At 24.2% G+C, this 16596-nt stretch overlaps 2 long non-coding RNA genes across 3 annotated transcripts; both read left to right on the top strand.

The window, feature by feature from the left end:
• The first annotated feature begins 3701 nt into the window (after positions 1-3701).
• LOC132926525 (uncharacterized) lies at positions 3702-11443 on the top strand. Its single transcript, XR_009661461.1, has 8 exons — positions 3702-3821; positions 4949-5103; positions 5807-5937; positions 7065-7219; positions 7922-8052; positions 9180-9334; positions 10037-10167; positions 11295-11443. It is a non-coding gene; the product is annotated as an uncharacterized LOC132926525 (long non-coding RNA).
• Positions 11444-11959: 516 nt separating this feature from the next.
• Positions 11960-16596, top strand: LOC132926391 (uncharacterized). Of its 2 annotated transcripts, none has more exons than XR_009661430.1 (5): positions 11960-12282; positions 13410-13564; positions 14267-14397; positions 15526-15658; positions 16383-16596. It is a non-coding gene; the product is annotated as an uncharacterized LOC132926391 (long non-coding RNA). The 2 variants fall into 2 exon arrangements; XR_009661429.1 differs by having other exon boundaries at positions 15526-15680.

Here is a 16596-nt window from a genome sequence, read left to right as displayed (position 1 = left end):
TGTGTCTTAAAACCCTTACTACTAGATTGTAAAAAGGATTCTTATTTACCATTATTAACATTCATATATTTCATTTAAGATGACAACTGCATAAACACTATGAAGCATGCTTTTACATAATAATTCATACAAATATAACAAATTCATATTTTTAGCATCTTATAAAACACTCAATTCTAATGTTAGTGTCTTAAAACCTTTACTACTAGATTGTAAAAAATGATTCTTATTTACCATTATTAACATTCATGTATTGCATTGAAGCTGATACATCATAAACACTATAAAACATAGTTTTACATAATGATTTATACAACTATTAAAAATTCATATTTTTAGCTGCTTATAAAACATTCAATTCTCATGTTAGTGTCTTAAAAACCTTTACTACTAGATTGTAAAAATGATTCTTATTTACCATTATTAACATTCATGTATTGCATTGAAGCTGATACTTCATAAACAGTATGAAGCATGGTTTTACATAATAATTAATACAAATATTACAAATTTATATTTTTATCATATTAAAATCAGCAAGTTTAAGTTATTGTACAAGTATATTTTTTTTTATACATTTTTTTTTCATTAATATTCAACACAACACTCTGGTAGATTTTTATTATCTTTTTTTGCTCATTAATCATCATTATTATAATTTCTCCAACCATTATACATATTTATATGACTATTTTTTTTTTAGAAGGCAGTATTATAGTAGATCACTCAAGGCATGCTGAGACATTTATTAACATTTTCGGAATTTGGGAAAGTTTCAACATCCCACATTGATCATGGACTTGAAGATTCTGATAATAATAATGATTTTATGCAATGTACTTGTAATGAATATAAAATGTAATTGATAGTAAATTAATAGTAGTGTATCAATTGAAATTTGTTAAAAATATGGAATATAGTATTGGTAATCAAAATGAGCTTTTAATTTTCATTCTTAAAATATGCCTCAGTTTTAAAAATCTTGTTTTATTATTTCTGCGTTTTTTTCATAATTAGGTTTTCATTAAACCATAATCCAAAGTATTGTAATTTAAATCGTCTAGTTTTATTAGATGCTTTACGGTACTTTTATTCAAATAATGATTCGATATTTTTATGTTCAAATCAGTATTATTTTTAAGGTACGGTTATGTCATAGTCTATTAAAAAAACAGCAAGTTTAAGTTATTGTACAAGTGTATTCTTTTATAAACACTTATTTTACATTCAAATCCAACAAAACATTCTAGTAGATATGTACGATCTTTTTTGTCTTATCAAAATTATTATATCTTATCATCTGTTATAAATTTATATTTCATATCTATTTGCAGTTTTACATTCGTATTAGTATTTAAGTTTCAACTGCAAACTGCTTTCACAAATGTTGTAATAAGAATGAAGTTTGTGTGTTAGTTTTTGTTTGACTATTTCCATTTCTGAATTGCTCAGTGTATTCCCGTACTAGTTGTAATATAAAGATTTTCGTTTTAATTATGGCATGTATTAGTGACATTTTATCCTACAACTATTATACATATTTAATCGACTACATTTTTTCAGATGGTAGTACAGCAGATCACTTGATGCATGCTGAGACGGAGATTCACATTCCTACAACTTGGGAAAGTATCAACATCCTACATTAAACAATGGACAAGAAGATTCTGATAATAATAATGGTTTTATGCAATGTATGTGAAATGAATATAGAATGTAATCGATAGCCAATTAATAGTAGTATAACATAAAAATTAGTTTCAAAAAAACCCTGATCATTATATTAAGCAAATAATACTTATTTACCATTATTAACATTCATATATTTCATTTAAGATGACACTGCATAAAACTCTATGAAGCATGCTTTTACATAATAATTTATACAAATATTAGAAATTCATATTTTTAACATCTTATAAAACACTCAATTCTAATGTTAGTGTCTTAAAACCCTTACTACTAGATTGTAAAAATGATTCTTATTTACCATAATTAACATTCATATATATCATTTAAGATGACACTGCATAAACACTATGAAGCATGCTTTTACATAATAATTTATACAAATATTACAAATTCATAATTTTTAGCTGCTTAAAAAACATTCAATTCTCATGTTAGTGTCTTAAAAACCTTTACTACTAGATTGTAAAAATGATTCTTATTTACCATTATTAACATTCATATATTTCATTTAAGATGACACTGCATAAACACTATGAAGCATGCTTTTACATAATAATTCATACAAATATAACAAATTCATATTTTTAGCATCTTATAAAACACTCAATTCTAATGTTAGTGTCTTAAAAACCTTTACTACTAGATTGTAAAAATGATTCTTATTTACCATTATTAACATTCATGTATTGCATTGAAGCTGATACATCATAAACACTATAAAACATAGTTTTACATAATGATTTTATACAACTATTAAAAATTCATATTTTTAGCTGCTTATAAAACATTCAATTCTCATGTTAGTGTCTTAAAACCTTTACTACTAGATTGTAAAAATGATTCTTATTTACCATTATTAACATTCATGTATTGCATTGAAGCTGATACTTCATAAACAGTATGAAGCATGGTTTTACATAATAATTAATACAAATATTACAAATTTATATTTTTATCATATTAAAAATCAGCAAGTTTAAGTTATTGTACAAGTATATTTTTTTTATACATTTTTTTTTCATTAATATTCAACACAACACTCTGGTAGATTTTTATTATCTTTTTTTGCTCATTAATCATCATTATTATAATTTCTCCAACCATTATACATATTTATATGACTATTTTTTTTTTAGAAGGCAGTATTATAGTAGATCACTCAAGGCATGCTGAGACATTTATTAACATTTTCGGAATTTGGGAAAGTTTCAACATCCCACATTGATCATTGGACTTGAAGATTCTGATAATAATAATGATTTTATGCAATGTACTTGTAATGAATATAAAATGTAATTGATAGTAAATTAATAGTAGTGTATCAATTGAAATTTGTTAAAAATATGAATATAGTATTGGTAATCAAAATGAGCTTTTAATTTTCATTCTTAAAATATGCCTCAGTTTTAAAAAATCTTGTTTTATTATTTCTGCGTTTTTTTCATAATTAGGTTTTCATTAAACCATAATCCAAAGTATTGTAATTTAAATCGTCTAGTTTTTATTAGATGCTTTACGGTACTTTTATTCAATAATGATTCGATATTTTTATGTTCAAATCAGTATTATTTTTAAGGTACGGTTATGTCATAGTCTATTAAAAAAACAGCAAGTTTAAGTTATTGTACAAGTGTATTCTTTATAAACACTTATTTTACATTCAAATCCAACAAAACATTCTAGTAGATATGTACGATCTTTTTTGTCTTATCAAAATTATTATATCTTATCATCTGTTATAAATTTATATTTCATATCTATTTGCAGTTTTACATTCGTATTAGTATTTAAGTTTCAACTGCAAACTCCTTTCACAAATGTTGTAATAAGAATGAAGTTTGTGTGTTAGTTTTTGTTTGACTATTTCCATTTCTGAATTGCTCAGTGTATTCCCGTACTAGTTGTAATATAAAGATTTTCGTTTTAATTATGGCATGTATTAGTGACATTTTTATCCTACAACTATTATACATATTTTAACCGACTACATTTTTTCAGATGGTAGTACAGCAGATCACTTGATGCATGCTGAGACGGAGATTTACATTCCTACAACTTGGGAAAGTATCAACATCCTACATTAAACAATGGACAAGAAGATTCTGATAATAATAATGGTTTTATGCAATGTATGTGAAATGAATATAGAATGTAATCGATAGCCAATTAATAGTAGTATAACATAAAATTAGTTTCAAAAAAACCCTGATCATTATATTAAGCAAATAATACTTATTTACCATTATTAACATTCATATTTCATTTAAGATGACACTGCATAAACTCTATGAAGCATGCTTTTACATAATAATTTATACAAATATTAGAAATTCATATTTTTAACATCTTATAAAACACTCAATTCTAATGTTAGTGTCTTAAAACCCTTACTACTAGATTGTAAAAATGATTCTTATTTACCATAATTAACATTCATATATATCATTTAAGATGACACTGCATAAACACTATGAAGCATGCTTTTACATAATAATTTATACAAATATTACAAATTCATATTTTTAGCTGCTTAAAAAACATTCAATTCTCATGTTAGTGTCTTAAAAACCTTTACTACTAGATTGTAAAAATGATTCTTATTTACCATTATTAACATTCATATATTTCATTTAAGATGACACTGCATAAACACTATGAAGCATGCTTTTACATAATAATTCATACAAATATAACAAATTCATATTTTTAGCATCTTATAAAACACTCAATTCTAATGTTAGTGTCTTAAAACCTTTACTACTAGATTGTAAAAATGATTCTTATTTACCATTATTAACATTCATGTATTGCATTGAAGCTGATACATCATAAACACTATAAAACATAGTTTTACATAATGATTTATACAACTATTAAAAATTCATATTTTTAGCTGCTTATAAAACATTCAATTCTCATGTTAGTGTCTTAAAACCTTTACTACTAGATTGTAAAAATGATTCTTATTTACCATTATTAACATTCATGTATTGCATTGAAGCTGATACTTCATAAACAGTATGAAGCATGGTTTTACATAATAATTAATACAAATATTACAAATTTATATTTTTATCATATTAAAAATCAGCAAGTTTAAGTTATTGTACAAGTATATTTTTTTTATACATTTTTTTTTCATTAATATTCAACACAACACTCTGGTAGATTTTTATTATCTTTTTTTGCTCATTAATCATCATTATTATAATTTCTCCAACCATTATACATATTTATATGACTATTTTTTTTTTAGAAGGCAGTATTATAGTAGATCACTCAAGGCATGCTGAGACATTTATTAACATTTTCGGAATTTGGGAAAGTTTCAACATCCCACATTGATCATGGACTTGAAGATTCTGATAATAATAATGATTTTATGCAATGTACTTGTAATGAATATAAAATGTAATTGATAGTAAATTAATAGTAGTGTATCAATTGAAATTTGTTAAAAATATGAATATAGTATTGGTAATCAAAATGAGCTTTTAATTTTCATTCTTAAAATATGCCTCAGTTTTAAAAATCTTGTTTTATTATTTCTGCGTTTTTTTCATAATTAGGTTTTCATTAAACCATAATCCAAAGTATTGTAATTTAAATCGTCTAGTTTTATTAGATGCTTTACGGTACTTTTATTCAATAATGATTCGATATTTTTTATGTTCAAATCAGTATTATTTTTAAGGTACGGTTATGTCATAGTCTATTAAAAAAACAGCAAGTTTAAGTTATTGTACAAGTGTATTCTTTATAAACACTTATTTTACATTCAAATCCAACAAAACATTCTAGTAGATATGTACGATCTTTTTTGTCTTATCAAAATTATTATATCTTATCATCTGTTATAAATTTATATTTCATATCTATTTGCAGTTTTACATTCGTATTAGTATTTAAGTTTCAACTGCAAACTGCTTTCACAAATGTTGTAATAAGAATGAAGTTTGTGTGTTAGTTTTTGTTTGACTATTTCCATTTCTGAATTGCTCAGTGTATTCCCGTACTAGTTGTAATATAAAGATTTTCGTTTTAATTATGGCATGTATTAGTGACATTTTATCCTACAACTATTATACATATTTAACCGACTACATTTTTTCAGATGGTAGTACAGCAGATCACTTGATGCATGCTGAGACGGAGATTCACATTCCTACAACTTGGGAAAGTATCAACATCCTACATTAAACAATGGACAAGAAGATTCTGATAATAATAATGGTTTTATGCAATGTATGTGAAATGAATATAGAATGTAATCGATAGCCAATTAATAGTAGTATAACATAAAATTAGTTTCAAAAAACCCTGATCATTATATTAAGCAAATAATACTTATTTACCATTATTAACATTCATATATTTCATTTAAGATGACACTGCATAAACTCTATGAAGCATGCTTTTACATAATAATTTATACAAATATTAGAAATTCATATTTTTAACATCTTATAAAACACTCAATTCTAATGTTAGTGTCTTAAAACCCTTACTACTAGATTGTAAAAATGATTCTTATTTACCATAATTAACATTCATATATATCATTTAAGATGACACTGCATAAACACTATGAAGCATGCTTTTACATAATAATTTATACAAATATTACAAATTCATATTTTTAGCTGCTTAAAAAACATTCAATTCTCATGTTAGTGTCTTAAAACCTTTACTACTAGATTGTAAAAATGATTCTTATTTACCATTATTAACATTCATATATTTCATTTAAGATGACACTGCATAAACACTATGAAGCATGCTTTTACATAATAATTCATACAAATATAACAAATTCATATTTTTAGCATCTTATAAAACACTCAATTCTAATGTTAGTGTCTTAAAACCTTTACTACTAGATTGTAAAAATGATTCTTATTTACCATTATTAACATTCATGTATTGCATTGAAGCTGATACATCATAAACACTATAAAACATAGTTTTACATAATGATTTATACAACTATTAAAAATTCATATTTTTAGCTGCTTATAAAACATTCAATTCTCATGTTAGTGTCTTAAAACCTTTACTACTAGATTGTAAAAATGATTCTTATTTACCATTATTAACATTCATGTATTGCATTGAAGCTGATACTTCATAAACAGTATGAAGCATGGTTTTACATAATAATTAATACAAATATTACAAATTTATATTTTTATCATATTAAAAATCAGCAAGTTTAAGTTATTGTACAAGTATATTTTTTTTATACATTTTTTTTTCATTAATATTCAACACAACACTCTGGTAGATTTTTATTATCTTTTTTTGCTCATTAATCATCATTATTATAATTTCTCCAACCATTATACATATTTATATGACTATTTTTTTTTTAGAAGGCAGTATTATAGTAGATCACTCAAGGCATGCTGAGACATTTATTAACATTTTCGGAATTTGGGAAAGTTTCAACATCCCACATTGATCATGGACTTGAAGATTCTGATAATAATAATGATTTTATGCAATGTACTTGTAATGAATATAAAATGTAATTGATAGTAAATTAATAGTAGTGTATCAATTGAAATTTGTTAAAAATATGAATATAGTATTGGTAATCAAAATGAGCTTTTAATTTTCATTCTTAAAATATGCCTCAGTTTTAAAAATCTTGTTTTATTATTTCTGCGTTTTTTTCATAATTAGGTTTTCATTAAACCATAATCCAAAGTATTGTAATTTAAATCGTCTAGTTTTATTAGATGCTTTACGGTACTTTTATTCAATAATGATTCGATATTTTTATGTTCAAATCAGTATTATTTTTAAGGTACGGTTATGTCATAGTCTATTAAAAAAACAGCAAGTTTAAGTTATTGTACAAGTGTATTCTTTATAAACACTTATTTTACATTCAAATCCAACAAAACATTCTAGTAGATATGTACGATCTTTTTTGTCTTATCAAAATTATTATATCTTATCATCTGTTATAAATTTATATTTCATATCTATTTGCAGTTTTACATTCGTATTAGTATTTAAGTTTCAACTGCAAACTCCTTTCACAAATGTTGTAATAAGAATGAAGTTTGTGTGTTAGTTTTTGTTTGACTATTTCCATTTCTGAATTGCTCAGTGTATTCCCGTACTAGTTGTAATATAAAGATTTTCGTTTTAATTATGGCATGTATTAGTGACATTTTATCCTACAACTATTATACATATTTAACCGACTACATTTTTTCAGATGGTAGTACAGCAGATCACTTGATGCATGCTGAGACGGAGATTCACATTCCTACAACTTGGGAAAGTATCAACATCCTACATTAAACAATGGACTAGAAGATTCTGATAATAATAATGGTTTTATGCAATGTATGTGAAATGAATATAGAATGTAATCGATAGTCAATTAATAGTAGTATAACATAAAATTAGTTTCAAAAAACCCTGATCATTATATTAAGCAAATAATACTTATTTACCATTATTAACATTCATATATTTCATTTAAGATGACACTGCATAAACTCTATGAAGCATGCTTTTACATAATAATTTATACAAATATTAGAAATTCATATTTTTAACATCTTATAAAACACTCAATTCTAATGTTAGTGTCTTAAAACCCTTACTACTAGATTGTAAAAATGATTCTTATTTACCATAATTAACATTCATATATATCATTTAAGATGACACTGCATAAACACTATGAAGCATGCTTTTACATAATAATTTATACAAATATTACAAATTCATATTTTTAGCTGCTTAAAAAACATTCAATTCTCATGTTAGTGTCTTAAAACCTTTACTACTAGATTGTAAAAATGATTCTTATTTACCATTATTAACATTCATATATTTCATTTAAGATGACACTGCATAAACACTATGAAGCATGCTTTTACATAATAATTCATACAAATATAACAAATTCATATTTTTAGCATCTTATAAAACACTCAATTCTAATGTTAGTGTCTTAAAACCTTTACTACTAGATTGTAAAAATGATTCTTATTTACCATTATTAACATTCATGTATTGCATTGAAGCTGATACATCATAAACACTATAAAACATAGTTTTACATAATGATTTATACAACTATTAAAAATTCATATTTTTAGCTGCTTATAAAACATTCAATTCTCATGTTAGTGTCTTAAAACCTTTACTACTAGATTGTAAAAATGATTCTTATTTACCATTATTAACATTCATGTATTGCATTGAAGCTGATACTTCATAAACAGTATGAAGCATGGTTTTACATAATAATTAATACAAATATTACAAATTTATATTTTTATCATATTAAAAATCAGCAAGTTTAAGTTATTGTACAAGTATATTTTTTTTATACATTTTTTTTTCATTAATATTCAACACAACACTCTGGTAGATTTTTATTATCTTTTTTTGCTCATTAATCATCATTATTATAATTTCTCCAACCATTATACATATTTATATGACTATTTTTTTTTTAGAAGGCAGTATTATAGTAGATCACTCAAGGCATGCTGAGACATTTATTAACATTTTCGGAATTTGGGAAAGTTTCAACATCCCACATTGATCATGGACTTGAAGATTCTGATAATAATAATGATTTTATGCAATGTACTTGTAATGAATATAAAATGTAATTGATAGTAAATTAATAGTAGTGTATCAATTGAAATTTGTTAAAAATATGAATATAGTATTGGTAATCAAAATGAGCTTTTAATTTTCATTCTTAAAATATGCCTCAGTTTTAAAAATCTTGTTTTATTATTTCTGCGTTTTTTTCATAATTAGGTTTTCATTAAACCATAATCCAAAGTATTGTAATTTAAATCGTCTAGTTTTATTAGATGCTTTACGGTACTTTTATTCAATAATGATTCGATATTTTTATGTTCAAATCAGTATTATTTTTAAGGTACGGTTATGTCATAGTCTATTAAAAAAACAGCAAGTTTAAGTTATTGTACAAGTGTATTCTTTATAAACACTTATTTTACATTCAAATCCAACAAAACATTCTAGTAGATATGTACGATCTTTTTTGTCTTATCAAAATTATTATATCTTATCATCTGTTATAAATTTATATTTCATATCTATTTGCAGTTTTACATTCGTATTAGTATTTAAGTTTCAACTGCAAACTCCTTTCACAAATGTTGTAATAAGAATGAAGTTTGTGTGTTAGTTTTTGTTTGACTATTTCCATTTCTGAATTGCTCAGTGTATTCCCGTACTAGTTGTAATATAAAGATTTTCGTTTTAATTATGGCATGTATTAGTGACATTTTATCCTACAACTATTATACATATTTAACCGACTACATTTTTTCAGATGGTAGTACAGCAGATCACTTGATGCATGCTGAGACGGAGATTCACATTCCTACAACTTGGGAAAGTATCAACATCCTACATTAAACAATGGACAAGAAGATTCTGATAATAATAATGGTTTTATGCAATGTATGTGAAATGAATATAGAATGTAATCGATAGCCAATTAATAGTAGTATAACATAAAATTAGTTTCAAAAAACCCTGATCATTATATTAAGCAAATAATACTTATTTACCATTATTAACATTCATATATTTCATTTAAGATGACACTGCATAAACTCTATGAAGCATGCTTTTACATAATAATTTATACAAATATTAGAAATTCATATTTTTAACATCTTATAAAACACTCAATTCTAATGTTAGTGTCTTAAAACCCTTACTACTAGATTGTAAAAATGATTCTTATTTACCATAATTAACATTCATATATATCATTTAAGATGACACTGCATAAACACTATGAAGCATGCTTTTACATAATAATTTATACAAATATTACAAATTCATATTTTTAGCTGCTTAAAAAACATTCAATTCTCATGTTAGTGTCTTAAAACCTTTACTACTAGATTGTAAAAATGATTCTTATTTACCATTATTAACATTCATATATTTCATTTAAGATGACACTGCATAAACACTATGAAGCATGCTTTTACATAATAATTCATACAAATATAACAAATTCATATTTTTAGCATCTTATAAAACACTCAATTCTAATGTTAGTGTCTTAAAACCTTTACTACTAGATTGTAAAAATGATTCTTATTTACCATTATTAACATTCATGTATTGCATTGAAGCTGATACATCATAAACACTATAAAACATAGTTTTACATAATGATTTATACAACTATTAAAAATTCATATTTTTAGCTGCTTATAAAACATTCAATTCTCATGTTAGTGTCTTAAAACCTTTACTACTAGATTGTAAAAATGATTCTTATTTACCATTATTAACATTCATGTATTGCATTGAAGCTGATACTTCATAAACAGTATGAAGCATGGTTTTACATAATAATTAATACAAATATTACAAATTTATATTTTTATCATATTAAAAATCAGCAAGTTTAAGTTATTGTACAAGTATATTTTTTTTATACATTTTTTTTTCATTAATATTCAACACAACACTCTGGTAGATTTTTATTATCTTTTTTTGCTCATTAATCATCATTATTATAATTTCTCCAACCATTATACATATTTATATGACTATTTTTTTTTTAGAAGGCAGTATTATAGTAGATCACTCAAGGCATGCTGAGACATTTATTAACATTTTCGGAATTTGGGAAAGTTTCAACATCCCACATTGATCATGGACTTGAAGATTCTGATAATAATAATGATTTTATGCAATGTACTTGTAATGAATATAAAATGTAATTGATAGTAAATTAATAGTAGTGTATCAATTGAAATTTGTTAAAAATATGAATATAGTATTGGTAATCAAAATGAGCTTTTAATTTTCATTCTTAAAATATGCCTCAGTTTTAAAAATCTTGTTTTATTATTTCTGCGTTTTTTTCATAATTAGGTTTTCATTAAACCATAATCCAAAGTATTGTAATTTAAATCGTCTAGTTTTATTAGATGCTTTACGGTACTTTTATTCAATAATGATTCGATATTTTTATGTTCAAATCAGTATTATTTTTAAGGTACGGTTATGTCATAGTCTATTAAAAAAACAGCAAGTTTAAGTTATTGTACAAGTGTATTCTTTATAAACACTTATTTTACATTCAAATCCAACAAAACATTCTAGTAGATATGTACGATCTTTTTTGTCTTATCAAAATTATTATATCTTATCATCTGTTATAAATTTATATTTCATATCTATTTGCAGTTTTACATTCGTATTAGTATTTAAGTTTCAACTGCAAACTCCTTTCACAAATGTTGTAATAAGAATGAAGTTTGTGTGTTAGTTTTTGTTTGACTATTTCCATTTCTGAATTGCTCAGTGTATTCCCGTACTAGTTGTAATATAAAGATTTTCGTTTTAATTATGGCATGTATTAGTGACATTTTATCCTACAACTATTATACATATTTAACCGACTACATTTTTTCAGATGGTAGTACAGCAGATCACTTGATGCATGCTGAGACGGAGATTTACATTCCTACAACTTGGGAAAGTATCAACATCCTACATTAAACAATGGACAAGAAGATTCTGATAATAATAATGGTTTTATGCAATGTATGTGAAATGAATATAGAATGTAATCGATAGCCAATTAATAGTAGTATAACATAAAATTAGTTTCAAAAAACCCTGATCATTATATTAAGCAAATAATACTTATTTACCATTATTAACATTCATATATTTCATTTAAGATGACACTGCATAAACTCTATGAAGCATGCTTTTACATAATAATTTATACAAATATTAGAAATTCATATTTTTAACATCTTATAAAACACTCAATTCTAATGTTAGTGTCTTAAAACCCTTACTACTAGATTGTAAAAATGATTCTTATTTACCATAATTAACATTCATATATATCATTTAAGATGACACTGCATAAACACTATGAAGCATGCTTTTACATAATAATTTATACAAATATTACAAATTCATATTTTTAGCTGCTTAAAAAACATTCAATTCTCATGTTAGTGTCTTAAAACCTTTACTACTAGATTGTAAAAATGATTCTTATTTACCATTATTAACATTCATATATTTCATTTAAGATGACACTGCATAAACACTATGAAGCATGCTTTTACATAATAATTCATACAAATATAACAAATTCATATTTTTAGCATCTTATAAAACACTCAATTCTAATGTTAGTGTCTTAAAACCTTTACTACTAGATTGTAAAAATGATTCTTATTTACCATTATTAACATTCATGTATTGCATTGAAGCTGATACATCATAAACACTATAAAACATAGTTTTACATAATGATTTATACAACTATTAAAAATTCATATTTTTAGCTGCTTATAAAACATTCAATTCTCATGTTAGTGTCTTAAAACCTTTACTACTAGATTGTAAAAATGATTCTTATTTACCATTATTAACATTCATGTATTGCATTGAAGCTGATACTTCATAAACAGTATGAAGCATGGTTTTACATAATAATTAATACAAATATTACAAATTTATATTTTTATCATATTAAAAATCAGCAAGTTTAAGTTATTGTACAAGTATATTTTTTTTATACATTTTTTTTTCATTAATATTCAACACAACACTCTGGTAGATTTTTATTATCTTTTTTTGCTCATTAATCATCATTATTATAATTTCTCCAACCATTATACATATTTATATGACTATTTTTTTTTTAGAAGGCAGTATTATAGTAGATCACTCAAGGCATGCTGAGACATTTATTAACATTTTCGGAATTTGGGAAAGTTTCAACATCCCACATTGATCATGGACTTGAAGATTCTGATAATAATAATGATTTTATGCAATGTACTTGTAATGAATATAAAATGTAATTGATAGTAAATTAATAGTAGTGTATCAATTGAAATTTGTTAAAAATATGAATATAGTATTGGTAATCAAAATGAGCTTTTAATTTTCATTCTTAAAATATGCCTCAGTTTTAAAAATCTTGTTTTATTATTTCTGCGTTTTTTTCATAATTAGGTTTTCATTAAACCATAATCCAAAGTATTGTAATTTAAATCGTCTAGTTTTATTAGATGCTTTACGGTACTTTTATTCAATAATGATTCGATATTTTTATGTTCAAATCAGTATTATTTTTAAGGTACGGTTATGTCATAGTCTATTAAAAAAACAGCAAGTTTAAGTTATTGTACAAGTGTATTCTTTATAAACACTTATTTTACATTCAAATCCAACAAAACATTCTAGTAGATATGTACGATCTTTTTTGTCTTATCAAAATTATTATATCTTATCATCTGTTATAAATTTATATTTCATATCTATTTGCAGTTTTACATTCGTATTAGTATTTAAGTTTCAACTGCAAACTGCTTTCACAAATGTTGTAATAAGAATGAAGTTTGTGTGTTAGTTTTTGTTTGACTATTTCCATTTCTGAATTGCTCAGTGTATTCCCGTACTAGTTGTAATATAAAGATTTTCGTTTTAATTATGGCATGTATTAGTGACATTTTATCCTACAACTATTATACATATTTAACCGACTACATTTTTTCAGATGGTAGTACAGCAGATCACTTGATGCATGCTGAGACGGAGATTCACATTCCTACAACTTGGGAAAGTATCAACATCCTACATTAAACAATGGACAAGAAGATTCTGATAATAATAATGGTTTTATGCAATGTATGTGAAATGAATATAGAATGTAATCGATAGCCAATTAATAGTAGTATAACATAAAATTAGTTTCAAAAAACCCTGATCATTATATTAAGCAAATAATACTTATTTACCATTATTAACATTCATATATTTCATTTAAGATGACACTGCATAAACTCTATGAAGCATGCTTTTACATAATAATTTATACAAATATTAGAAATTCATATTTTTAACATCTTATAAAACACTCAATTCTAATGTTAGTGTCTTAAAACCCTTACTACTAGATTGTAAAAATGATTCTTATTTACCATAATTAACATTCATATATATCATTTAAGATGACACTGCATAAACACTATGAAGCATGCTTTTACATAATAATTTATACAAATATTACAAATTCATATTTTTAGCTGCTTAAAAAACATTCAATTCTCATGTTAGTGTCTTAAAACCTTTACTACTAGATTGTAAAAATGATTCTTATTTACCATTATTAACATTCATATATTTCATTTAAGATGACACTGCATAAACACTATGAAGCATGCTTTTACATAATAATTCATACAAATATAACAAATTCATATTTTTAGCATCTTATAAAACACTCAATTCTAATGTTAGTGTCTTAAAACCTTTACTACTAGATTGTAAAAATGATTCTTATTTACCATTATTAACATTCATGTATTGCATTGAAGCTGATACATCATAAACACTATAAAACATAGTTTTACATAATGATTTATACAACTATTAAAAATTCATATTTTTAGCTGCTTATAAAACATTCAATTCTCATGTTAGTGTCTTAAAACCTTTACTACTAGATTGTAAAAATGATTCTTATTTACCATTATTAACATTCATGTATTGCATTGAAGCTGATACTTCATAAACAGTATGAAGCATGGTTTTACATAATAATTAATACAAATATTACAAATTTATATTTTTATCATATTAAAAATCAGCAAGTTTAAGTTATTGTACAAGTATATTTTTTTTATACATTTTTTTTTCATTAATATTCAACACAACACTCTGGTAGATTTTTATTATCTTTTTTTGCTCATTAATCATCATTATTATAATTTCTCCAACCATTATACATATTTATATGACTATTTTTTTTTTTAGAAGGCAGTATTATAGTAGATCACTCAAGGCATGCTGAGACATTTATTAACATTTTCGGAATTTGGGAAAGTTTCAACATCCCACATTGATCATGGACTTGAAGATTCTGATAATAATAATGATTTTATGCAATGTACTTGTAATGAATATAAAATGTAATTGATAGTAAATTAATAGTAGTGTATCAATTGAAATTTGTTAAAAATATGAATATAGTATTGGTAATCAAAATGAGCTTTTAATTTTCATTCTTAAAATATGCCTCAGTTTTAAAAATCTTGTTTTATTATTTCTGCGTTTTTTTCATAATTAGGTTTTCATTAAACCATAATCCAAAGTATTGTAATTTAAATCGTCTAGTTTTATTAGATGCTTTACGGTACTTTTATTCAATAATGATTCGATATTTTTATGTTCAAATCAGTATTATTTTTAAGGTACGGTTATGTCATAGTCTATTAAAAAAACAGCAAGTTTAAGTTATTGTACAAGTGTATTCTTTATAAACACTTATTTTACATTCAAATCCAACAAAACATTCTAGTAGATATGTACGATCTTTTTTGTCTTATCAAAATTATTATATCTTATCATCTGTTATAAATTTATATTTCATATCTATTTGCAGTTTTACATTCGTATTAGTATTTAAGTTTCAACTGCAAACTCCTTTCACAAATGTTGTAATAAGAATGAAGTTTGTGTGTTAGTTTTTGTTTGACTATTTCCATTTCTGAATTGCTCAGTGTATTCCCGTACTAGTTGTAATATAAAGATTTTCGTTTTAATTATGGCATGTATTAGTGACATTTTATCCTACAACTATTATACATATTTAACCGACTACATTTTTTCAGATGGTAGTACAGCAGATCACTTGATGCATGCTGAGACGGAGATTCACATTCCTACAACTTGGGAAAGTATCAACATCCTACATTAAACAATGGACTAGAAGATTCTGATAATAATAATGGTTTTATGCAATGTATGTGAAATGAATATAGAATGTAATCGATAGTCAATTAATAGTAGTATAACATAAAATTAGTTTCAAAAAACCCTGATCAT

This window comes from Rhopalosiphum padi, chromosome 3 (assembly GCF_020882245.1).
Source record: "Rhopalosiphum padi isolate XX-2018 chromosome 3, ASM2088224v1, whole genome shotgun sequence".
NCBI lineage: Eukaryota > Metazoa > Arthropoda > Insecta > Hemiptera > Aphididae > Rhopalosiphum > Rhopalosiphum padi.
The sequence above is the reverse complement of the archived record's forward strand: the minus strand, read 5'-3'. Positions and strand labels throughout refer to the sequence as shown.